Below are 24,058 nucleotides of genomic sequence, written 5' to 3'. Positions count from 1 at the left end.
CTTAGCTATTGACTTTTAATTAGTTCCCATGTCCTTTGGGCACAGACAACGCGGACCCCAGTTATTGCTCACCTGTTTCAAAGGCCGCCTTTTCAAATGCGCAATTTAAATACGTATTTAAAACGTTTTCCATGAATTTGATGAGCAGGTCATTCAAGGAATCTATGTCAAAAGATAAGGGTAAAATTGTAACTGAAATGTATGAAAAAATTCCTACCTATAAAGAACGGTATCGATAATTCAAAAGGGCAAGGTAATCATTTTTTATATTATTCTAAAGTCGGGTGTTGACAACAATTAACGGCTCACAATAGATCTGATTTTTACAAACATACTTTCTGATCAACAACATTCCGGAGTCCTAGAACAATATTACAGTGACCATTATCCCATTTTCATCACTTTTCCAAAATGTGCTAAAAAAGATAAAACATCAAAAAGAAAATTTCGACAAGAATACAACAATGAAACAATAAAAACAAGAAGAATACAATAGAATTCATAAAGAAGAGAAAAAAATGCCGAATGTAACTAATTTATCTTCTTTACAGGTAGAATACCGAACAAGAAGAGACTACAGAAACACTGTATTTTCAAGTTTATCTTTATAATAATTGCCAATAAACAAAGTACAGCAAATTCGATAACTATAGTACCGAGTGTAATTTTAGGTTCCGACCTCGTCACAAGTGCCATATGAGCTCTTAGCTCTTGTTTTTATCAAGTGTGTGTTTTTTGTTCTGTTTTTGTGTGTTTTTTATGTGTTTTTTGTGTTTTTTGATGTGTTTTTTTATGTGTTTTTTTTCTCAAGCATGTTTTCACTGAAGCTAATCTTATTGCCTTTCTTAACGAGGCATTTTAACATTCCTGACACGGACCAAGATCCGTAAAAGTCCTGCCCAGCGTGAAGAAATATGAAAACTCAACTATTTTTAAATAATTCCCTATCTTGCTGATTGTTTAGTTACTTGAAGCCCTTAGAATGAAGTTTTCCTAATGAGCACTTCAGAAGTCAATTTGGATACTCATACTTCTTCAGTAGATTCTAGCGTCAAAAGCCTTAAATTAAAAAAAATAATAATAAATAAACTTCGAACTCGGAATTACATAAGAATCAATGCTCTGAAATGACGGGAAATTGCCACTGAATAAGTTTTAGAGTTATATAAGTGTATTATTAAACAGAACCAAGTTATAAAATGAAAAGTTTTTTAACATACAAATTTTTTTTGCCACTTCCCGCATATGGCCAAAAAAGTCCGTCGACTAGAAAGTTTCTTCGGGGTGGCCCAAATAAGACTTAAGGGTTAAAATTATTGTATTCTTTTTATTTTACTTAACGCCCAAATTTCTTACCCGTGAACTCTTAATACCCTGCAAAAACCAAAAAACCATATAACTGAAAACAAAAAGCTCTAATCGGTGGAAAAGCGGGAATTTTCCAGGGAGAATTCTTTCATGGGGGGACTCCAGGGGAGCCCAGCACTGGTGTAGGGCAATCTGGTTAAGCAGAGATAAGTAGTACAAGCAGCGAAAAACGCTGAACGCAATAAAGAAAATTGAATCCGACACTGATTCGAGGTCAGCACAACTCCCACTCCGCGCTTAATTCGCGGTGCTAGATTATTCCCAGAAGGTTCATTCGAGCGAGCCATAAAATGGTAGTACCTTTTTGAGCAGCGTTAGTTATTATAGGTAATGGAAGGACTCTATAGCTAAATAAATTTCTTTTCTTTTTAGCGATGTATGAGCATAGACTATTTGTGCAAGGAATTTTATGGGATATCAATTCCTTTGATCGTTGGGGGTTAGTTGTCGTCGTTCCTATTTCCCTTTGGGAATAATAGTTTTATTTTTTGCAATTTTATTTAGTTTACAACTGTTTCTGTATATAAAACCAATTGTCTTTTTTATATGTGTGTATTTGTTCCACATGGGTAAATAAGTTAAAAATGTGAAAATCTGTGAATCTGTAAAAATCAGAATGATTTGGAACTATGAGAATAGATATAGGCTATAAAAAAGTGAAAAATATGACTGAAAAGTTTTTTTAAGTAAATTCTGTTTTTCTGTAGTGTAACTAACGGGAAAGCAGATCGTCCGCGGTTGTGGTGGAAGGATGTCATAAACAAAGATTGGAGGAAAATGTGAACTTCCTGGGTGGGTGTAAAGAGGGAAGCCTTGAATAGATTGGAATGGAGGAGGAGCGTGCGTAGCTGTTTGGGCGTCAGGTGGCTTGGTGCTGCGGTGAGGTTTTAGTAGTAGTTGTAGTAACTATCCTTCATTTGTTTAAAATGACCTTTTCAGTAGTTGTTTGTTCTGATCGTCGCTTGGTCTTGCAGAGATATCAGCTCATAATATATTCAATAACTTGGATCGAATGCTTTGATTGGTTGAATTGAAATTGTAAAATTTAACTGAGATGGTTGATTGAAAAATTCATCATTTTTTTTTTATTTCACAAAAAGAGACAAAATTAAAACTAGCCCTAGCGTCCAATGTCATAGAATACGTTTTTTTTTAAGGTCCAAACTCAAGCGAACTAATTAATTTGCATAAGAAAGAATGAAAAGAAAGGAAATTAACTTCACGTTAGTTAACGTAAAGTAGTACCATAGCTACGTTTCGTTAATTTCGGTAATTAATGAAAATCACTGTAACATCATTGTTTACCCCACTAGACGAAAATAAACATTTGATTTGCTTAATAGCCAGGCATCCTGTAAATTTTTAGAATCATTATCAAGTGATTTCCTATGTTTACAACAGATGGTGCTTAAAGTTTACAACAGATGGTGCTGATTTAACTTAAAGTCAGGTAAATGACATATTATGATTTCCAAACAGTTCGTGGTAACGAGCTGTAGTAAAGAGTGACCCAGCTCAACAGTAACCGAAACTCTAAAAAACGGAATTTTTATGAAAACACTTACGTCAAAAGAATGGCATTTTAATGCTGGTTCTAAATATATACGTTCTATTAAGCTTACATTTACCCATCAATAGTTACGAGCCTGAGAAAATTAGCCTTATTTTAGAAAATAGGAGGATACACCCCTTAAAAGTCATAGAATCTTAACAAAAATAACACCATCAGATTCAGTCTATCAGAAAACCCTACAGTAGAAGTTTCAGGCTCCTAGCAACAGCAACAGCTAAGAGCTCATATGGCACTTGTGACGAGGCAAGAAGAGCCAAGAGCCAGGAGTTCATATGGTATGAGCTCTAACAAAATTCTAAGAATCAATAGATTGAATTAAAAGGAAAATCAGAGGCTTAATGCCGGTCAGGATTAAAATAATATTGACTTTATCAAGTCAATTTGTGCAGCTCCCTGACACGCCTACCAATTTTCATCGTCCTAGCGCGTCGAGAAGCACCAAACTCGCCAAATCACTGATCCCCTCCCCCCAAATCCCCCAAAGGGAGTGAATCCGGTACGGTTACATCAATCATATATCAAGGATATTTGCTTATTCTATCCACCAAGCTTCATCCCGATTCCTCCACTTAAAGTGTTTTCCAAGATTTTCCCTTCCAAATCCCCCCAATGTCAAAAGATATGGTCGGGATTTGAAGTAAGAGCTCTGAGGCATGAATTACCTCTAAATATCAAATTTCATTAAGATCTGATCACCTATTCGTAAGATAAAAATACCATGAATTTCCACGTTTTCCAAGAATTCCGGTTTCCCCCTCCAACTCCCCCCAATATCACAGGATCTGGTCGTAATTTAGGATTAGAGCTTTAAAGCACAATATCCTTCGAAATATCAAATTTCATTAAGATCTGGTCACTTTTTCGTAAGTTACAAATTCCTCATTTTTCCAAATTACCCTCCCCCCATCTCCACCAAAGAGAGAAGATCTGGTCGTCTATGTCAGTCACTTATCTTAGACAAGTTTTTATTCTTCCTATCCAGTTTCATCCTGATCCCTCCGCTTTAAGTATTTTCTAAGATTTCCGGTCCCACCCCCCAATTATGCTGGATCCGTTTGAGATTTAAAATAAAAGATCTGAGTTACGAGATCCTTCAAAATTTGAAGTTTCGTGAAGATCCGATCACTCCTTCGTAAAACTGAAAGTGAGGAGCAGCATTAAAACTTAAAACGAACAGAAATTATTACGCATATGAGGGGTTCACCTCTTCCTAATACCTGGATCTTTACGTCAAAGTAATTTTATTAATTTCAACTATTTATTCTTCGGCCTTTGTGATTCAGGGGTCATTCTTAAGGAATTGGAACAAAATTTAAGCTTTAGTGTAAAGAGCGAGGTACTAACGAAGGGGTGAATTCTCTCATACATGTAATAAAAACACACGAATATAGAATTTCGTTACGTAAGTTAATTCGTAAGTTAGGTACATTTTTACTAATAAAAACGCTAGTAAAAAAAAATAAAAGTTCTAGTTACCTTTTTAAATAATCAAAAAATTGGAGGGTAACTAGTAACTAAAAAAAAGTAGGGTAAATAAAAAATAAAAAAAGTTTTTTTACCTGAAAGTAAGGAGCAATATTAAAACTTAAAACGGACAGAAATTACTCCGTATATGAAAGAGGCTGTTCCCTCCTCAACGCCCCGCTCTTTACGCTAAAGTTTTTTACTGTTTTAAAAAGTAGCTTTGAGAGAAAGAGTAAAATTTTAGAGCCCTCAACATTCAACCTTTAATCTCTTATATAATCCAGATTAAATCTGATATAATCTCTGATATTAATCCAGCTTCGAAAAAAAACTTTTCCATAGACAAAATCATTTGCTAGAATATGCAGATCTATTTCAACACTTTCTCTGGATATAGCTCTAGGCTATATGCTAAGGCTATACGCTATATGGTAGGCTATACTGTTTGACTATATGCACAGCTTTTATTTGTGTTCATTTTTAATTCGACTTTTATGTTCACTCGTGAATGTGATTCTTTTAAATTTCTGTGTTGTGATATACATACTTGTAATATTTGAACGAAGTTAATTGTATATAAAAATTTTTAATATAAAAATATTAATGATAACTGTATTTTTTTTCTCTTTTTTTGTACAAGCGTTATCTTTGAGTTAAAGAGACACACTAGATGGTAACTTAACACAGTTCTATTAATTCTTTCGTAAAGTGTGTACGGTGATCCTTAATCTTTTTTTAGGGGGGTAACTTTAACGCAGTTTTTGCGTTATTTTTTAATAGTTGGTAATAAAAATATTTGAGGGCTTTTTTTCTGCAATATTCTCGAATATTTTTTAAGCAATTAAAAAAATTCAACGTTGGATCGGATCCAACGTTGGATTCAATCTCCCAAGACCAGTGAAAATGAGCCATATAGCACCGTAAAGGCAAAGGTATACTAAAGACATCTGATCTATATCCAGGGATACTTTAGCTATGTAGGTTTTGACGAGATTTACCAAGTGCCTAAGTTTCAGCTGGGGGGGGGGGCTGAAAAGCTTGCTTTTCAACTTTCACTATAGTGCTAATTGAAGTAATCGGCCGCTACGAGTGGGCTGAAAGTTGCAATTATAAATGATCAAAGAGGGAGAAAGGGTGAAACTTTGAACAGAGTAGGATTGTAAGCCCCTGTATACTTCACGCAGTTAGGATCTGATTGGCTTCCAAGATAGCCTGACGCCCCGGGTATTTTTTTAAACATAACTATTTTGGTTAGAATTCACTTTCTTGCCTAAGGCGTGATATATACTTTCAGAACTGTGAGACTGTACTACTTCTAATATGAGAAACTGCAAGTCTAAGACCCAAATAATTTTAGTTCGTAAATGTTCCTGGGAGAGGGGAGGGTGGATTGTACTGTATTTTGGATATAAAATTAAACTGTGTGATTTGTAGTCTTGCTAATGAATGGCTCTAGTTTTAGAGAAGACTCAAAAAAACTTACAACAGATTTATTTTCAAAAATGTCTACAAAAAGTAGACGGAACTGATTCTTGTTCTTGTGAAGCAAACACTAAGGTTGATTTTAATTTGTAGCATTTCAAATCTGTTTCTATCCATCTATGAAAAGGTTCCTGATTTAAGTTCCAAGCAATCTATATTGCTATATCCAGTGATTGTGTTTAAGTAGCGACATCTATAACTCTAATCACATGATACATAGCAATAAATAGATCATGGGGTGCGGCTCAAATTACCTGAAACAAAAAGAAAATAAAAATCTTGAAACCTGAAAAACTCTAGCTAATGAATTATTGATCTGAGCAGTCTGAATTACTGATCTGAACAGATTGATGTGAAGTAAGGTTACAGTTAAAGGGTCCAAAGGCCCGAGCGAGATGAGGTGGACAAATAAAAAACCTTTGACGGCGGTGTGGTAGTGGGCTTTTTGGGCACTGAGAGGTATAAACAACTTCGGGGCAAAATACCTCTTTTTGCGACCTTTTCAATTTAGGGGAAAATTGTTGCTAAAACTTGTTTCACTTACAGTTAATATTTTCTATTTCTTGAAAAAAGACTGTAATTTATCCTCTCTTCTGAACTGAAACGTAAATTAATTTTTGTTTTTTTTTTACTTCTATTTATTTAAAATTTCTGTTTGTTTGATTTTGAGAGTTGATTTCAGTTTAACTTCATCCTAGCCTCTTCTCCCACTTATGCCTGGATATAGTCCTAGGACAATAGAAGCTTACTCATCTCGTTGGTTTACATTATTGTGTGTGCTTATTTATCTTTAACTGTGCCAATTTGAAAAATAACACAGCAAACTTTAGCATATAGCCTAAAGCTATATCCAAAGAAAGGGTTGGGGGAAAGGGGGGGGATTGGATGAAGTTAACCAGAAATTTACTTCAAAATTTACAATCGAATAAAAATTTTGTAAAGCCAAATTGATAAAATGTTAAAAATCTAAAAAAAATAGTGGTTAGTCCAGAAGAAGGAATATTTATACGTCGAATCTTAAAATTACAATCAAAAGCAAGTCACAGGAAATGTGAAGAAACATGGCAGTAAGTTAAATATATCACAGTAGATATCACAACATCTATTCACAATAACTCAAAAATACCTAATATAATTCACAATACTTGTAGAAATCTAAAAAACAAGTGCTTACTGAAAACGCAACAAAAATTGGGAGGAGAAAATACGTAATTTATTGAAAATGATTCATATTAATATAAATAAAATTATTCATATTCATATTAATTCATATTAAGGGCCTATATAGTCTTTCAACTGTTATAAAATCAGTAAATTTTAGTATACAATTTTAGCTAAGTAAGATATTTTTGGTAAAGGTTTAGTATTTTTTTTTGCGTTTTTGATTAAAGTAAAGAGCGAATATGAAACCTGAAATAGATAAAAATTGGATGAAGCAATTAATGTAGCCAAAGATATAAAATTGAAATAGTGAGAAATAAAATAGAAGACAATAAAAGTGATGCGAAAAATAACAAAACAAAGTCCAAATGTATTTGACTTCAGATCTGGAATCCTTTATTGAGGGGTTAAAAAGAGAGGAAACAAAATAGAAATTTAAGTCTAAAAAAAGCTCTTTACTGAAAATGCAACAAAACATGATTAGGAGGAGAAAATAAGTAACATATCGAAAATAATAAAAGTAATTTTAAAAGCTCTAAATAGTGTTTTACCCGTCATAAAATCAATAAATTTTAGGTTAAGTAAGATCAGATTTTGGTAAATGTCTTGTTTTTTGCGTTTCTAATATAAGTATAGAGTGAATGGAGCCTAAAATTCATAAAAGTTTGATGAAACAATTCATGTAGCTAAAGATGCAAGACTGATTACGAATGTTTAAAATAATCAGTATAAAATTTTTAAAATAGTAAGAAATGAAAGACTACTTGATGCAAAAAAAAATAACGATATAAGTCCGAATGTTTCGTCTTCCAATCTGGAAGCCTTTATCGAGGGGTTAAAAAGCCTAGCTTGGATGATACACTACTTAGCTTAAATACAACAACTTAACTTAACTAACAATTCCTAAAAGAGAAAAAAACAATGAAATTGATCTCATACTTAGATGAAACATACATATTAACAAACGAAGCAAAAACAATTAGAAAATATAAAACAGGCGTATCAATGAGTAAACTCACATTTAAAAATGAGCTTTCTTTGGATTTTGTTTTGTCTTTTTGCATAGTGATTTTTCTCCCATTGTTAATGGTTTCAAGTTGTGAAGCCAAAATATTTGCACTTTTATTATTAATTTTAGTATTTCTACTGCTGCTTTTTTTTGGAATTTGTATGAAAAAGTTAGTTCTTGGTTGTGAAACCATTATCACTATATATACATGAAAATTAATTATAAGAATGGAAGTTTGGTTAATCCTTGAATAGCTTGTATATTTACTCGTCACCAGTCAGCATAATTTTTAATAATACGTCTTACGTCACTGATCGTCATACGTCCGTACCTTACTCGTCATACGCGGAGCTGGGACGTCATGCGTAGCAGATCCACTTTTTTTGGATTTTCTTTACTAGTACCATTAGCTGCTATGCTTTGTGGACCCAATTTTCAGTTAAATGAATAACTATTATAATTGTTTTTACTCTGGGATCCCCTTGGCCAACAAATTTAGGATACAAATTTCAAGGCCATCAGAAAAAAAAATATTTGGGCCTTTTTTGGGATATATTAGCCAATCGAAGGGATGCCTGAAAATTTCTTAGAATATGTTGAGTACCCTTTGGTAGTACACTTTGCTTTTTTATATTTTAGAATATAACAGAATATTTATGATTCCCACGCTCATGTTTTCCCCAAAGTCACCATATCAACATTCTATATCGATAGCCATTCTATTCAGCATAGTCGAAAAACCTAATAACTATGTCTTTGGGGACGACTTACTCCCCCACAGTCCCCGTGGGAGGGGCTGAAAGTTACAAACTTCGACCTGTGTTTACATGTAGTAATGGCTATTGGGAAGTGTACAGACGTTTTCAAGGTATTTTTTTTTGGTTTGGGGGGGGGAGAGAATTTGATGGGGGTATTACAACACGTAACATGTTGTAATCTTAGGCCTGAAAATATTTGTTATTCAGACTGCTTTGAAGCAAGACAAAAATTGTCTTTTTGGCTTATCATCAACGCAAATTTGAAATACTTCGAAAACCCTTCACCCACACTTATGCCCACTGTTACACAGCTGTACCAATGATTATAGATTATTTTAATTATTATTAACTAACAATGATTATTTTAATTATTTATAACGCTATATATTTGCCTAAGTTTCGGCGAGAAAACGTAACAGAGTGCATAACATAACATAAAAATTTCTTTGGAATGGTATACAAAACATATTCTTTTTCTTCACCCCTCCCCTTAAAAAAATTCTGATTACAACCACGCGAATTAAGGCTACCAACTTAGGAGGCTAGCTACCCCTTCCCCCATTTTTATTTAAAAGACTTCTCAATCTTAAAAAATCGGGGCCTAATAACGCTCATTTTGACTTTTTAGACTGACTGAAAAAGACACAACACCACATTTTTGCGGTGTTGTATCTGGCTCTTTCTTTATTTAGTTGTATTTAATGGCACTATAAATAACGAAAACAAAAGTTTACCGTAACGACTTACTTATATAGCTCCCTTCCTGTGAACGGGCTGTTTCCTCTTCCTTTTTCGAACATGTTGTTTCTTCTTCCTTTTTTTCGATGAAGACCTTAAAAAGCAAAAAAAAAAAAAAATCTATGAGCTAATTTGAATTTAGAGATATGTATGTTAAGCTTTACATGAGCATAAAATTTCAACAACTAAGTCTCTAAAGTCTAAGAGTGAAACAGAAGATTTTGATTCTGCTTTGAAAACCCAAATAATTTAGTTTTAACTTTCAGTCTTTCATTATCTTTCATTATCTTTCGTCTTTCGTTCATTATTCTTCGTCTTTCATTATCAGCAGCTAGGTCCTATTTTCTGTTTCTTCTTTCTTCTTCTTTTCTTTAAGCTTGAGAACTTCGGAAGGTTAGTTTTTTCCATCGGAAGCCTAAATGTTTTGGCTTATATTTTGGCGGAAGCCAAAATATCTGCTTTGTCTCTTCCATTTTTTCCAACAGCTGAAAATAGCCCCCTTTGGCTTGCTTAATTATTTTAATTGTTTTGCTACGTTTTTACATAACCTTCAAGCCAATACAAGGCAGAGTTGGTATCTAACAATTCCCTTACGAGTCGGGAAGACTTGAGATGATAACTTAACCTATGAAAGTGTAGCAAGGAAGTAAGCTAGGAATGTCAGCCTACCTATATGGAAATGTTTAAGCACACTGAATGGGCAAAAACTGAATTTCACAAACTGTATTATATCACCAAAAAGTGTTATTTTAGTGTTTCGCCTATGTTAATCAAGTTTTTATCACACTTGGTATTAACCAAGTGACATATAGTGATAGCAAATTGTTACATTTTATAGTTATAGTTTTAGTAATTTCAATTATTTATTCTACGGCCTTTGTGATTCATTGGTTATTCTTAAGGAATTGGGACAAAATTCAAGTTTTAGTGTAAACAGCGAGGTATTGACAAGGGGGTGAACCCCTTCCTATACGTAATAAAAACATACGAATATAGAAGTTGGTTACCTAAGTTAATTCGTAAGTTACGTGTATTTTTTTACTAAGGAAAACGTTCGTAAGAAATTAAAAGCTCTAGTTGCCTTTTTAAGTTGCCGAAAAATCGGAGGGCAACTAGGCCTCCTCCCCCACTCTTTTTCTCAAAACCGTCTGATCAAAACTAAGAGAATGTCATTTAGCAAATAAAATTAATAAGCAAATTTTGTTTTAATTAATCATATGCGGAGAGCCAAAAATTTTTTTTCTCAAAATCTTCCGATTAAAACTATGAGAAAGCCATTTAGCCAAAAAAAAAATATATACAAATTTCGTTTTAATTATTTCTGTGCGGAGAGCCAAAATCAAAACATACATTAATTCAAAAACACTCAGAAATTAAATTAAAAAGAAACAAAATTTTTAACTGAAAGTAAGGAGCGACATTAAAGCTTAAAACGAACAGAAATTACTCCTTATGTGAAAGGGGCTTTTCCTCCTCAGCGTCTTGATCTTTACGCTAAGGTTTGATTGTTTCTCACAACTTTACTTTTTAAAACAGTAAAAAACATTAGCGTAAAGAGCAGAGGCGTTGAGAAGGGAAAAGCCCCTTTCATATACCGTATTTTTTGTTCGTTTTAAGTTTTAATGTCGCTCTTTGCTTTCAGTTAAAAAACTTGTTTTTTTTTTATTTAATATCATTTAAGATTCGACCAGAAATAAAATTTGAGCTGCTAAAGTTTTTTTTTGCTGTATTGTTTAAAGGCTTTTCATTGAAAATACCGATCCAAGAAAAGCATTCTTAGACATCTGGAGTCCAAGAAAATATTGCTAGAAAATATCTAGCAAGCAAACTTTTACTCTAACCGCTTCCCCTCTCCTGCCAAAAAAATAATGGCGCTACTACCCATACCTTTGTCTATAAGTTATTCAAGCTATAAAGATAAATTAGTTTTTGGCCATTAGAATTAACAAAAATGAAGATTTGTCTTCTAAAATCATAAATTTCAAGCATTGTGTTTGGTAGGGACTTTAATAACGGGGTATGGAGAGTCTATAAAGCCCTAAAAACTGTAATTAAAAAACTTGTATTTCTACAGAAAATATATCACCAGTGTTGATCGTGCAACAAAAAATGTGGCATTGCTGGGAGAGCTTTGCAATGCCTTTCAGTCCATCTTTTTTATGTCTTTTATATAACCTATTATGTTTATGTATTATAGCTTACATAAATTAATATTTAAATTATTTACAAATAGCAATGTATAAAACAGATAAACATACAAAAATGTATGGAAATTTTACATATATTATCTAAATACTATATACATATATTTGTGTTGGCATCTTCTAATTCAAGCATGTTTTTACGTAATTTTCTTCAATGAAACTTTGTAGCTGAGACTCTAACTCATTTCATGGGTTAATTTAGAATTTAGAGAAGTGCTCAATTTGAAGGATTTCTTAATACAAGAAATAAAGTGATAATGGAAATAAGGTTAGTACAAACAGTAAATGTATAAAATAATTGAATACATGTATGTTGTTGCAATAAATGTAACAACAAACACTAACGGTTAGTAAAATTAATTAATTAAATTAATTATAATAACAATTATTATTACATATAATTACATTATATATATATATATATATATATATATATATATATATATATATATATATATATATATATATATATATATATATATATATATATATATATCATATATATTATTTTTATATAATATATATAATTATTAATAATAAAAGTATATTAATTAATTAATTATAGTTTAAATTAACAATAAATCTATGCTCCTCTCTTGAAAACATACTGTGTCAAGTAAAAATCATCTAAAAGCACAAATAAGTAAACATTATGACACGTTTGTACCGCGAGAACTTTGAGGTTTTAAACAACGAGAAATTATTCTGTTTGGGAGGGCGAGCTGTTTCAGGAGTCATTTTAAAGAATTAGGACAAAAAATCGAACTTATCAATAAGACACTGTGACAACGTGCGACATACGTGGGTGCCGCATATTAAATCACTCATATGCTTGTTCTCATTATTATTTTCTTAACGAATAAATTCTTGATTTAGGTGAACAGCACAATCATATCATCTTATTTGATGATCAATTTGTAAATAGATCAATTTGACTAATATACAAATTTATTGACAAGAACTCAGAAACTAATCACCATAATAGCACAAGAGATATAAATAATGTAAAGTATATGGGAAAAAGAGTAAAAAAAAATTAAAATCATGATATCCTTTGCGATTCCGAAACCCCTACGGGCAGGTAAATGCATAGGATATTTCCCAGAGGAGAGAGGAAATATTCAAAAATATGAAAAATATCAAGTTTTTTGTGGGTGTGGATGACCCCTACACATTTAAGTTACATTCCAATAATAAACGATTTACCTCTAACATTGTTTACGATTATGCTAACATTATTAGATTAATTTGACCTTAAAAATCTAATTAATTAAAAAATATAATTAATTAGATTAATTTGACTTTATACTAATATTATTAGATTAATTATAATTAATCTAATATTATTTACGTCAAAATTTTTTAGTTTGCCCCAAATCATTTCTGAACAAAAATATAAGAGAAAGTGGTGCATTTAAAAAAAAGTAATTTGTGGCTATGCCAAACTTAAGAATCTATTTTCCAGTAAAAAAAAATACTATGCTGGCTTTTTATCGTAACATAAGTAATATAAATTAATAAACTTCCTGAAGGACAGCGACTAAAATACCATGGATATTTTTTTATCGTCTGCCCCATTAAAGTAGGTTAAGAAACACCAACACGGATTGAGATTCACTAAATTATAACTATATCAGATTGTATGAGGGATAAAATCAGAGGAACATCCTATTAAAATTTCTCCGTCGAAACACCGTCCCAATTTTTAGATTTAGTTGAGTGGGATAAAGGAGGAGTGTGCGTAACTGTTGGCCTCAGACGTCTTGGTGCTACAGTGAGCAGTAGATAGTAACTTCAGCTTCCATAAATCAACACCCAAAAGATCCCAACTCCACCTCAAGTCATATAACAAATATCTGTAAACACCACTTAGCCTACCAGGTCTGATCCTCCAATTCCAATATTAGAATAAGAAGTAAACATGGAAGGTTTGTTTTAATTTTCTTGTTTATTATTCAACTTAATCTTGAAAAATCAATGTTACCATTCGCAACATATAAATTTATAATTAATAGTAAGCTTGAAACAATTGTTATAACGCATTTATATATAAAAAAAAATATAGAATGATATTGTTATTTTCAAGGGTCCTAAAAGAGCTTAAAATTGAATTTGCAAACAAAGCGGTTATATTCAGAAACAGCATAAGAAATGGCATCTAATTGTATGTTCGCTTTCTTCGTATTTACCAGTTCTTCATTCATTGACACACTGTAAAACCGGTTTCTTCGTTAGCTTACCGTAGAAAAACAAAGATAAGTGACGGAATAGATGGGAAGAATATAATGTGGGCTATATATTTGCAGATTAAAGTGGGGTAAAATATTGTGTTCTGTGAATTTAGAAAACAATTCTTATTTCATAATATGCAGAATAATTGTAACTAACAAAATTTGCATGCACATCCGGTATACTTTACACCCCTCCATAATGTGCAAATATATAGTCCAAATTTGTTGCTATATATTTTCGTGAAATTTCCGTAGAATTACTCAGAGATACAGGTCCTGCTTAGATGAAGAACTGGTCATAGGCGTTATAACATAAAAGTACCAGAAAATTTAATGGAGAAGGTGCTGTTATTTTTTTGTACATTATTTCTCCCCTGTTATATAGTGTAATCCAGAAATCGATATAAATGCAACTTACCAAGTAATGGGGGCACTTTCTGCCTAATGTTTGCTTCACAAGAACTCAAATCAGACTAGTGCATTATAAGTCTGAACAAAAAGAAAAAAAGCTCTTCCATTCAAACTCGTTTTACCTTGTTTTTCACAGATTCATCCTTTTATTTCATGCTTTAATCTTCACAGCGATCTACTTGATGCAAAAGAATCTGTCTATAACTTTTGTAATGCTGTTACTATTTTAACTAACTACATTTAAATTGTCACGATTTTAAACTAAGTAGGTTTAGATTTTCTGGCCATGCAAGCATGGGTTGGGTAGGCTATAATGTTTTTTTTTTTTTTTTGTTTAGCGAAAACAAAAAATGACTCCTGAAACGCAAGGTCTGTATAATTAGAATAACAAGTTGTTTTAAAAGTTTTTAACAAAAAGTTTAGCGTAAAGAACTAGGTATTGAGGAGGAGGTGACTCCCTTTTATACGTAAGGATTGATGCTGTTGATAGGGGAAATTGCTATGAAAACATTTCTTACTTCATGTAAAATATTTTGACTGCAGTTCCACTATATTCTAGCCTTGTATATCTTTTGTATACTCTTTATATCCCCCTATCGTGCAAATATATAGCCAAAATTATATATTCCTTTACATTTTACCATGAGTCCCTTTTGTTACAACCCTGTACCCGTAAATTGAATGAACAGTGACGAAATCAAGAAACAGAAAAGCACATGAAAAATTTATCCCAATTCATTTGAGGACGACCTGTTTTTCGTTTGACCTTGGGTGGTTGGCCGAAAAAGGCAATCTCCCACAATCTATCATACTTTATCCACAAAACTCATCATAGCCATCTTTAAAATTGGCCAATTTAAAATTGGCCTTTCGCTCATTCTAGCCTTAGAAAGCCTAATAGAACTTTATTTTCATCAGGTTACTGTTTGAGACACGGTCAGTCAAGGGGGTGTCCCAAACAATTCGTGTAATACCAGTAACATCAGTCCTATACTCCGTAGAATAACATTTATCTAGCCTGCTAGTCTTATATCTATATATATAAAAATAAGTTGTCTGTGTGTGGATCTGTGGATCAGGTGACGTCATGTTTGTTCGCATATGACGTCTGAATTATTTCACACTAATACAAAAGAAGAAAAAAACTAAAAAAGGTAAAAACTACAAAAAAAACTAAAAAGAAAAAAAAACTAAAAAAGCTAAAAAACTAAAAAAAACTAAAAAAAGGTAAAAATCTAATAACTAAAAAAAAACTGAAAAAAATAAAAAAAGGCAAAAACTACAAAAAAAATAAAAACTAATAAAAAAACTAAAAAAGCTAAAAAACTAAAAAAACTAAAAAAAACTAAAAAAAGGTAAAAAACTAAAAAAAACTAAAAACTAAAAAAGAAAAAAACTAAAAAAAAGGAAAAAACTGAAAAAGAAAAGAGAAAAAGAAAACTAAAAAAATATGAATAAATATATATAAAAATAAGTTGTTTGTGGGTTATGTCTGTCTGTCTGTCTGTCGAGTGACGTCGTGTTTGTCCGCATATGACGTCTGAATTATTTCACACTAATACAAAAGAAGAAAAAAAACTAAAAAAGGTAAAAACTACAAAAAAAACTAAAAAGAAAAAAAACTAAAAAGCTAAAAAACTAAAAAAAACTAAAAAAAGGTAAAAAACTAAAAACTAAAAAAACAGAAAAAACTAAAAAAAGGCAAAAACTAAAAAAAAACTAAAAACTAATAAAAAAACTAAAAAAGCTAAAAAACTAAAAAAACTAAAAAAACTAAAAAAAGGTAAAAAACAAAAAAAAAAACCTAAAAACTAAAAAAGAAAAAACTAAAAAAAGGAAAAAACTGAAAAATAAGAGAAAAAGAAAACTAAAAAAATATTAATAAATATAAAAAATATAAATATAAATATAATATAAATTAGCAATCAACAAAGCACCGAGACACAAATGACGACCGGGACACAGGGAGTATAAATGACGACCAGGACATAAGTAAAAAAAAAACTAAAAAAACTAAAAAAATGGTAAAAACTACAAAAAAACTAAAAACTAATAAAAAAACTAAAAAATCTAAATAAACTAAAAAAGAAAAAAAAGAAAAAAGGAAAAAAATAAAGGAGAAAAACAAAACTAAAAAACGAATGTATATACAGACCGGGACACCGGGATACAAATGACGACCGGGACACAGGGAATATAAATGACGACCGGGACACAGGGACATAACTACAAAGGGGACGCCGGGGTGCACAGGGGGATATATAAATGACGATGGCGACTCAGGGAATGGTCGATTAGCAATCACCATCAACAAAGCTCAAGGGCAATCATTAGAATCATGAGGTATAGATCTGAATACGGATTGTTTTCCCATGGACCATTATATGTTGCATGTTCAAGAGTCGGTAAACCTGACAATCTATTTATATGCACAGACAATGGGACAGCAAAGAATGTTGTATATTCGCAAGTTTTACGTAGTTAAAAACATATATATATATATATATATATATATATATATATATATATATATATATATATATATATATATATATATATATATATATATATATATATATATATATATATATATATATATATATATATATATATATATCTATATTCACAGGTGGGACATAGGGACACAACTTCAATGGCGCGTAACTAATATGGCGCGTAACGACTTACGCGCGCGGGGGGGCTTGGGGGGGGCGCGAAGCGCCCCCACCAACTAGGTGTTGGGGTGGCGCGAAGCGCCACCCCAACAGCTAGTTTATAATAAAACAATCAATAAGGTTAGCTGTCTTACAATCATTTGAATAACATGTTAACTTATGGGCTATTTTATGAGGCATTTACCAAACACAACATTGCTTATAGTTAGATTCTTATAGCTAAAAAAATGCATTAGTCTAACATTTAGTCTAATTTAATTACTATTATTCTAATAATTATTAGAAAAATTACTTAATCTAACAGTATTATTAGTCTAATCTAACAAATTAGTGCATTAGTCTTTATGCTAAAGTATTTTTAGTAATTTCTACTATTTATTCTACGGCCTTTGTGATTCAGGGGTCATTCTTAAGGAATTGGGACAAAATTTAAACTTTAGTGTAAAGAGCGAGGTATTGAAGAGGGGGTGAACACCCACATATACGTAATATAAACACATGAATATAGAAGTTCGTTATGTAAGTTAATTCGTTAGTTACGTATATTTTTTACTAACGAAAACGTTCGTAAAAAATTAAAAATTCTAGTTGCTTTTTTAAGTAACCAAAAAACTATAGGGCAAATAGGCCTCCTCCCCCATTTCTTTTTTCTCAAAATCTTCCGATTAAAACTATGAGAAAGCCATTTAGCCCAAAACAAATTAATTTGCAAATTTGTTTTAATTGTGTTGCGAGAGCAACACTTTGGTTTTGTCCCGTTTTTTTTTTCTTTACCACCGATGTCAGCTTATTCCTGGAAACTGGTAAGGGTCTAACCTGTGCGGTTTTTACGGAAAGTGTGGACCTCCGGCTGGATTGATGAATATGACATTACATTTTGGAAAGCTCCACAGAACTCTTGCCTGGGGCCAAAAAGGATTGTTTTTGCTTGTCCACTAGCCAGAGCCTATGGTGTGCGTAGTGAAGTGGAGTTATGTAGCCTATGTCAGAGAGGAGTATCCGAAGTTATGGGCTATTTTATGACCAAACACAACATTGCTTATAGTTAGATTCTTATAGCTAAAAAAATGCATTAGTCTAACATTTAGTCTAATTTAATTACTATTATTCTAATAATTATTAGAATAATTACTTAATCTAACAGTATTATTAGTCTAATCTAACAAATTAGTGCATTAGTCTTTATGCTAAAGTATTTTTAGTAATTTCTACTATTTATTCTACGGCCTTTGTGATTCAGGGGTCATTCTTAAGGAATTGGGACAAAATTTAAACTTTAGTGTAAAGAGCGAGGTATTGAAGAGGGGGTGAACACCCACATATACGTAATATAAACACATGAATATAGAAGTTCGTTACGTAAGTTAATTCGTTAGTTACGCATATTTTTTACTAACGGAAACGTTCGTAAAAAATTAAAAATTCTAGTTGCCTTTTTAAGTAACCAAAAAACTATAGGGCAACTAGGCCTCCTCCCCCATTTCTTTTTTCTCAAAATCTTCCGATTAAAACTATGAGAAAGCCATTTAGCCCAAAACAAATTAACATGCAAATTTTGTTTTAATTGTGTTGCGAGAGCAACACTTTGGTTTTGTCCCGTTTTTTTTTTTTTTTTTCTTTACCACCCATATCAGCTTATTCCTGGAAACTGGTAAGGGTCTAACCTGTGCGGTTTTTACGGAAAGTGTGGACCTCCGGCTGGATTGATGAATATGACATTACATTTTGGAAAGCTCCGCAGAACTCTTGCCTGGGGCAAAAAAGGATTGTTTTTGTTTGTCCACAAGCCAGAGCCTATGGTATGCGTAGTGAAATGGAGTTATGTAGCCTATGTCAGAGAGGAGTATCCGAAGTTGTGCTGCCAAGCTTTCGTTTCATCAAACCATGTTTCTGCTTTCGAGTGGAAAGCTCCGTTCTAGCAGGCAAGCAGGCAGGCACCACTTTCAAACTGAAGATGGACTAAAATCTATAAGTGTTAAATATATGCGGCAGTTACCCGGCCCCACAGCCGATATATCTTCTTTGAGTGATAAATAGAAAAATTTACAGAAGCAATAAAGCGGTATTTTCCCACGGGTCCGAAAGTGCTGCCGTGATTTCGGCTGGGTTTATCATTTGTTTTTTCGGACTTGGGATTGTTTTAGAGAAATGTTATCAGATGTACCTCTTAAGGTGGATCTCCGAGGTTTGAAGCCAATGCTATTTTCCTATAGCAGTGAAATGCGTATTAACAACAGACACGAGCAGATTCTTTGATGAAAAAATTACTGTGGCTTCATTGAAAGCTTTGACATGAATAGGCCGAACAAATTTGCATTTTTTTTCTTTAGAGCTTCATAAGAAATTAATTAGTGGGGACACCTCTAATTTTTAAAAGTAGCAATAAAATTACTTTTAGAAGACGTAGAGAATTGTAAAGTAGCCTCTCCATTTGCCACACGATTTAAAAAATTTTGGCCGTGAATTTTTTTTTTTATTATCATCAGTTTCCTTTTAAATTTGTCATTTAAGATATTCTTCCTTTACTGTTTAAAAGAGTTGTACTAATCATATAGCCTTGATTTTTGTGTCGTTTTGTAGATCTTATACCGACAAATAATCCCAAACATTGTTAAGTTTGTAGTTATAACAGATGATTTTTAGCAATAATTCTTAGTATTCAAGATTTCCTCCTTTCTCATTGGCTTAAGCACTCCTTGAGGGGTTTGCCAGAATATCATTAAGAATGTTGACATCTCCTTAGCATTAAGACCAGATTTAAAAGGAAGTTGAAAACATGTATAATTGGCAACAACACCTTGAGGCAATATCATTTTAACACCATACGAATTGGAATTTGTTAGGTTACAAAGCAGATCAGAGTTTGGCTTTACAAGTAAAGAAACACCGATTGTATGCCTATAAAATGTATGAACATTATTTTTAAAAAGAATATTATTCTTAAAACCACATCATTTTAAACATTATTGGCCTTTAAAAGTAAAGAAACACCGAATGTAGACCTATAAAATGTATGAACATTATTTTTAAAAAAGAACATTATTCTTAAAAACACATTATTTTAAACATTATTGGCCTTTAAAAGTAAAGAAACACTGATTGTAGGCCTATAAAATGTATGAACATTATTTTTAAAAAGAACATTATTCTTAAAAACACATTATTTTAAACATTATTGGCCTTTAAAAGTAAAGAAACATCGATTGTAGGCCTATAAAATGTATGAATATTATTTTTAAAAAGAACGTTATTCTTTAAAACACATTATTTTAGACATTATTGGCTCTTAAAAGTAAGGAAACGCCGATTGTAGGGCTATAAAAAATACGAACATTATTTTTTTAAATCTAAAGTTGTATTCGTCGGATATTCGTCCATTTTAGTTCCACGGGATCTCATTTTATTCCTAATAGTGCCGTATCTTAGAATATTTTGGTTTTTCTCCATCATCTCATATAGTTGATGATTTATAAGCTCGTTCATAAATGACTGATTACCCCGGTTTGGAACCGGGGTAATCATATACTTTGCTTTACGGAGTAATGCATATACTTATTAAATTAATGTCATTTAAAGTGATATGTTCCTGAAGGTACATAATAAACATTAGGCACCCTTGCCCTGGGGTCATAAATACAGGTAAGGGAGGAAGGAAACCCCTTAGGGGTATTTAATAAATTTTTGAAACTACTTATATTTATATACTATTCATCAAAAACAAGAGCTAAGAGCTCATATGGCACTTGTGACAAGGTCAAGAAGAGCCAAAAGCTCATATGATAGGAGCTCTAGCAAAATTCTAAGAATCAATAGATTGCTTTAAAAGGAAAATCAGAGGCTTAATGCTGGTCGGGATTTAAAATAAAAGCTTTGAGATACAAGGTACTTCTAAATATCAGAATTCATTAAGATCCGATCATCCACTCGTAAGTTAAAAATACCTCAATTTTTCAAATTTTTCCTCTCCCTTCAGCCCTCCAGATGGTCGAATCGGGGAAAACAACTGTAACAAGTCAATTAGTGCAGCTCCCTGACATGCCTACCAATTTTTATCGTCCTAGCACGCCCAGAAGCACTAAACTCACCAAAGCACTGAACCACACCACCTAACTCCCCCAAAGAAAACGGATCCAGTCCAGCTACGGCAATTACGTATCTACGCCGTTTATAAGCGTTTTCCAAGATTTCCAGTTTCCCCCTCCAATTCCCCCCCAATGTCAAAAGATCTGGTCGGGGTTTGAAAGAAGAGCTCTGAAACCTGAGTTTCTTCTAATTATAAAATTTTATTGAGGTCTGGTCACCCATTCTTAAGTTAAAAACACCTCAATTTTTCTAATTTTTCCAAATTAACAACTTCTAGCTCCCTCAAAGAGAACGGATCCGTACCAGTAATGCTGGTCCCCCCACCCCTAATGACACTGAATCTGGTAGGGATTTAAAATGAGAGATCTGAGTTTCGAGGTCCTTCTAAATATGAAATTTCATAAAGGTACGATCACTCTTTCATAAGTTAAAATTCCTAATTTTTTCTATTTTTTAGAATTAACCCTCCCTCCCCCAACTCCCCTAAAGAGAACAGATCTGTTCCAGTTATGTCAATCCCGTTTCTAGGACTTGTACTTAGTTTCACCACCAAGTTTCATCCCGACCCCTGTACTATAAGCATTCTCCAAGATTTTAGGTCCCCCCCAACTTCCTCTTCACCGGATCCGGTCGGGATTTAAAATAAGAGCTCTGAGACGTGATATCCTTCCAAATATCAAATTTCTATAAGATCCAATCTCTCCTTCGTCACTCGAAAATACCTTATTTTTTTAATTTTTCAAAATTAATAATCCTCCTCCCAATTCCCCCGAAGACAGCAGATCCGTTCCAGTTATGTCAATCTCATATCTAGGACTTACGATTGTGTTTACCACCAGGTTTCATCCCGATCCATCCACTCTAAGCTTTCTCCATGATTTTAGGCTCCCCCTCCCATCTCTCCCCCAATGTCACCGGATCCGGTCGGAATTTAAAATAAGAGCTATGAGACACGATATCCTTCCAAACATCAAATTTCACTGGGGTCTGATGACTCTTTCCTAAGTTAAAAATACCTCATTTTTTCAGAATTAACCCCCCTCCCCCCAACTCCCCCAAAGAGAGCGGATCCGTTCTAGTTAGGTCAATCGCGTATCTAGGACTTGTGCTTACTTTTCCCATCAGGTTTCATCCTGATCCCTCAACTCTAAGTGTTTTCCAGGATTTTAGGTTCCCCCCTCAATTCCCCCCAATTTCACCGGATCCAGTTGGGATTTGAAATAAGAGCTCTGAGACGCAACATTTTTCCAAACATCAAATTTCGTTAAGATCCCGTCACCCGTTCGTAAGTTAAAAATATTTCATTTTTCTATTAACCGAAATTTTTCTGAAATATTACCGGCCCCCAAAAAATATTATTTTTCCGAATTAACCGGCCCCCACCCCCTCCAGATGGTCAGATCGGGAAAATGACTATTTCCAATTTAATCTCCCTGATACGCCTGCCAAATTTAGCTGTCCTAGCTTACCTGGAAGTGCCTAAAGTAGCAACTAAATCTCAACGTAATTAGAGTTTATTTATCAACATGGTTTGGACTTCGACAGAATGCTGAAATTTCTCAAATAGAATTTACTTACTAAAATTTATATGCTATTCACCAACACTAATAATTAACCTATAATAGTCTACTATTCAAACAACCAAAATAGGTTAAGGTTAATACTGCTACTAATACATTATGACCCCTAAACAATCTCTATACTATTCGCATGTCAATGCTCTTCACATGTCAATGAAAAATCCACTTTCAATATTCACTTTCAGTGTCGGACCAAGTAATTTTCTCACATCCACTGTCTTCTGGCTCCAAAGTCCGTTTCATTCCGCGATTTTCTGCAGCCAGGACTAAGGCAGGCTCTCTAAGTGGCATGTTCCTAATCAATCGCGAGTCTAATATCTCCGTAAGTAAACAATCGCTCCAAAACTCCTGAAGCTTTGGTAATATAAACAAAAAAATACTCTTTTGATCTCGGAATAGTTAAAATTTCCACATCATGCTCATGGTGATATACCACCAAGTGACATTCTTCTTGATTGGTGATTTCTAGCTGACCTTGAATTTGAGCATAGTATTTGTGATTTTTCTTTAACTCCAATTTTGAATTGTGTGACCATAGGAAAAAGTTCTTTACCAATCCTTTTTGGGATGCCACTTCCCTTATGGTCATTCCTCTGGGAATATTATGGACAGTCTTCACTTCAACTGGTGTGCCGTTTTCTAAGCGACAATCAAGAGAAGCTCCAAGAAACTGGATATTTGGATGAATGAGTAGTCCCATTTGATCTCCTTTTATTAATGATACTCCCTCTCTCTGCTCGTACGCCGTCAGTGCAATAGCCTCCAGTAGAATTCCCCTAAGCATTGGAATAGATTTGAAATTAGAATTAATTCGGATATTCTTGACTATGGGTGCGGTTGGAGTATTTTTTTTTCGAGAAGCTATTCTATGAAAATAAGTGGCAGTAATCCTTTTGCTCCTTTCAAATATCCAGTTATCATTTTGCCCCTTTGTGTTTACGTAGATCTCCTGCAGTTTGGCTCCATCCAGATTCATATTTTTTGCAACATAATCAGCCTTTGCGATTTCAAATTCCTCTGGATTCATATCAGGCTTGTTGCAATTTGGTCCGTAATTTTGATCGCCTTTAGGCAAACTCTGATTCTCTTTCTTTTTGGCCAGAAATCTCCCACCCATGGTTGCGTAATATCTTTTCTTATTTGTTTTTGTCCGTTTCCGAAGATTAGAAGTTTTCACCGTGTATTCTTTTGTTATTTTGCAAGGACAGTAGCCAAATGTTTTTTTCCATGTAGAAGATTGCCATTTCGGGCCCAAGGAGTAGGAGAGGCTTGCTCCACTTATCCTAGCATGGTATGACCAACGTTTCGAGCGGCTTATTTG

At 33.0% G+C, this 24,058-nt stretch overlaps 1 long non-coding RNA gene across 1 annotated transcript; it reads right to left on the bottom strand.

The window, feature by feature from the left end:
- Nucleotides 1–5,881: 5,881 nt before the first annotated feature.
- Nucleotides 5,882–14,504, bottom strand: LOC136032261 (uncharacterized). Its single transcript, XR_010618695.1, has 3 exons — nucleotides 14,407–14,504; nucleotides 9,563–9,647; nucleotides 5,882–6,141 (listed from the first exon to the last, which is right to left on the bottom strand). It is a non-coding gene; the product is annotated as an uncharacterized LOC136032261 (long non-coding RNA).
- Nucleotides 14,505–24,058: the final 9,554 nt, after the last annotated feature.

The sequence above is a fragment of the Artemia franciscana genome, chromosome 10 (assembly GCF_032884065.1).
Source record: "Artemia franciscana chromosome 10, ASM3288406v1, whole genome shotgun sequence".
Taxonomy (NCBI): Eukaryota; Metazoa; Arthropoda; class Branchiopoda; order Anostraca; family Artemiidae; genus Artemia; species Artemia franciscana.
Note: the sequence above shows the minus strand (reverse complement) of the source record. Positions and strands in the feature narration are given on the sequence as shown.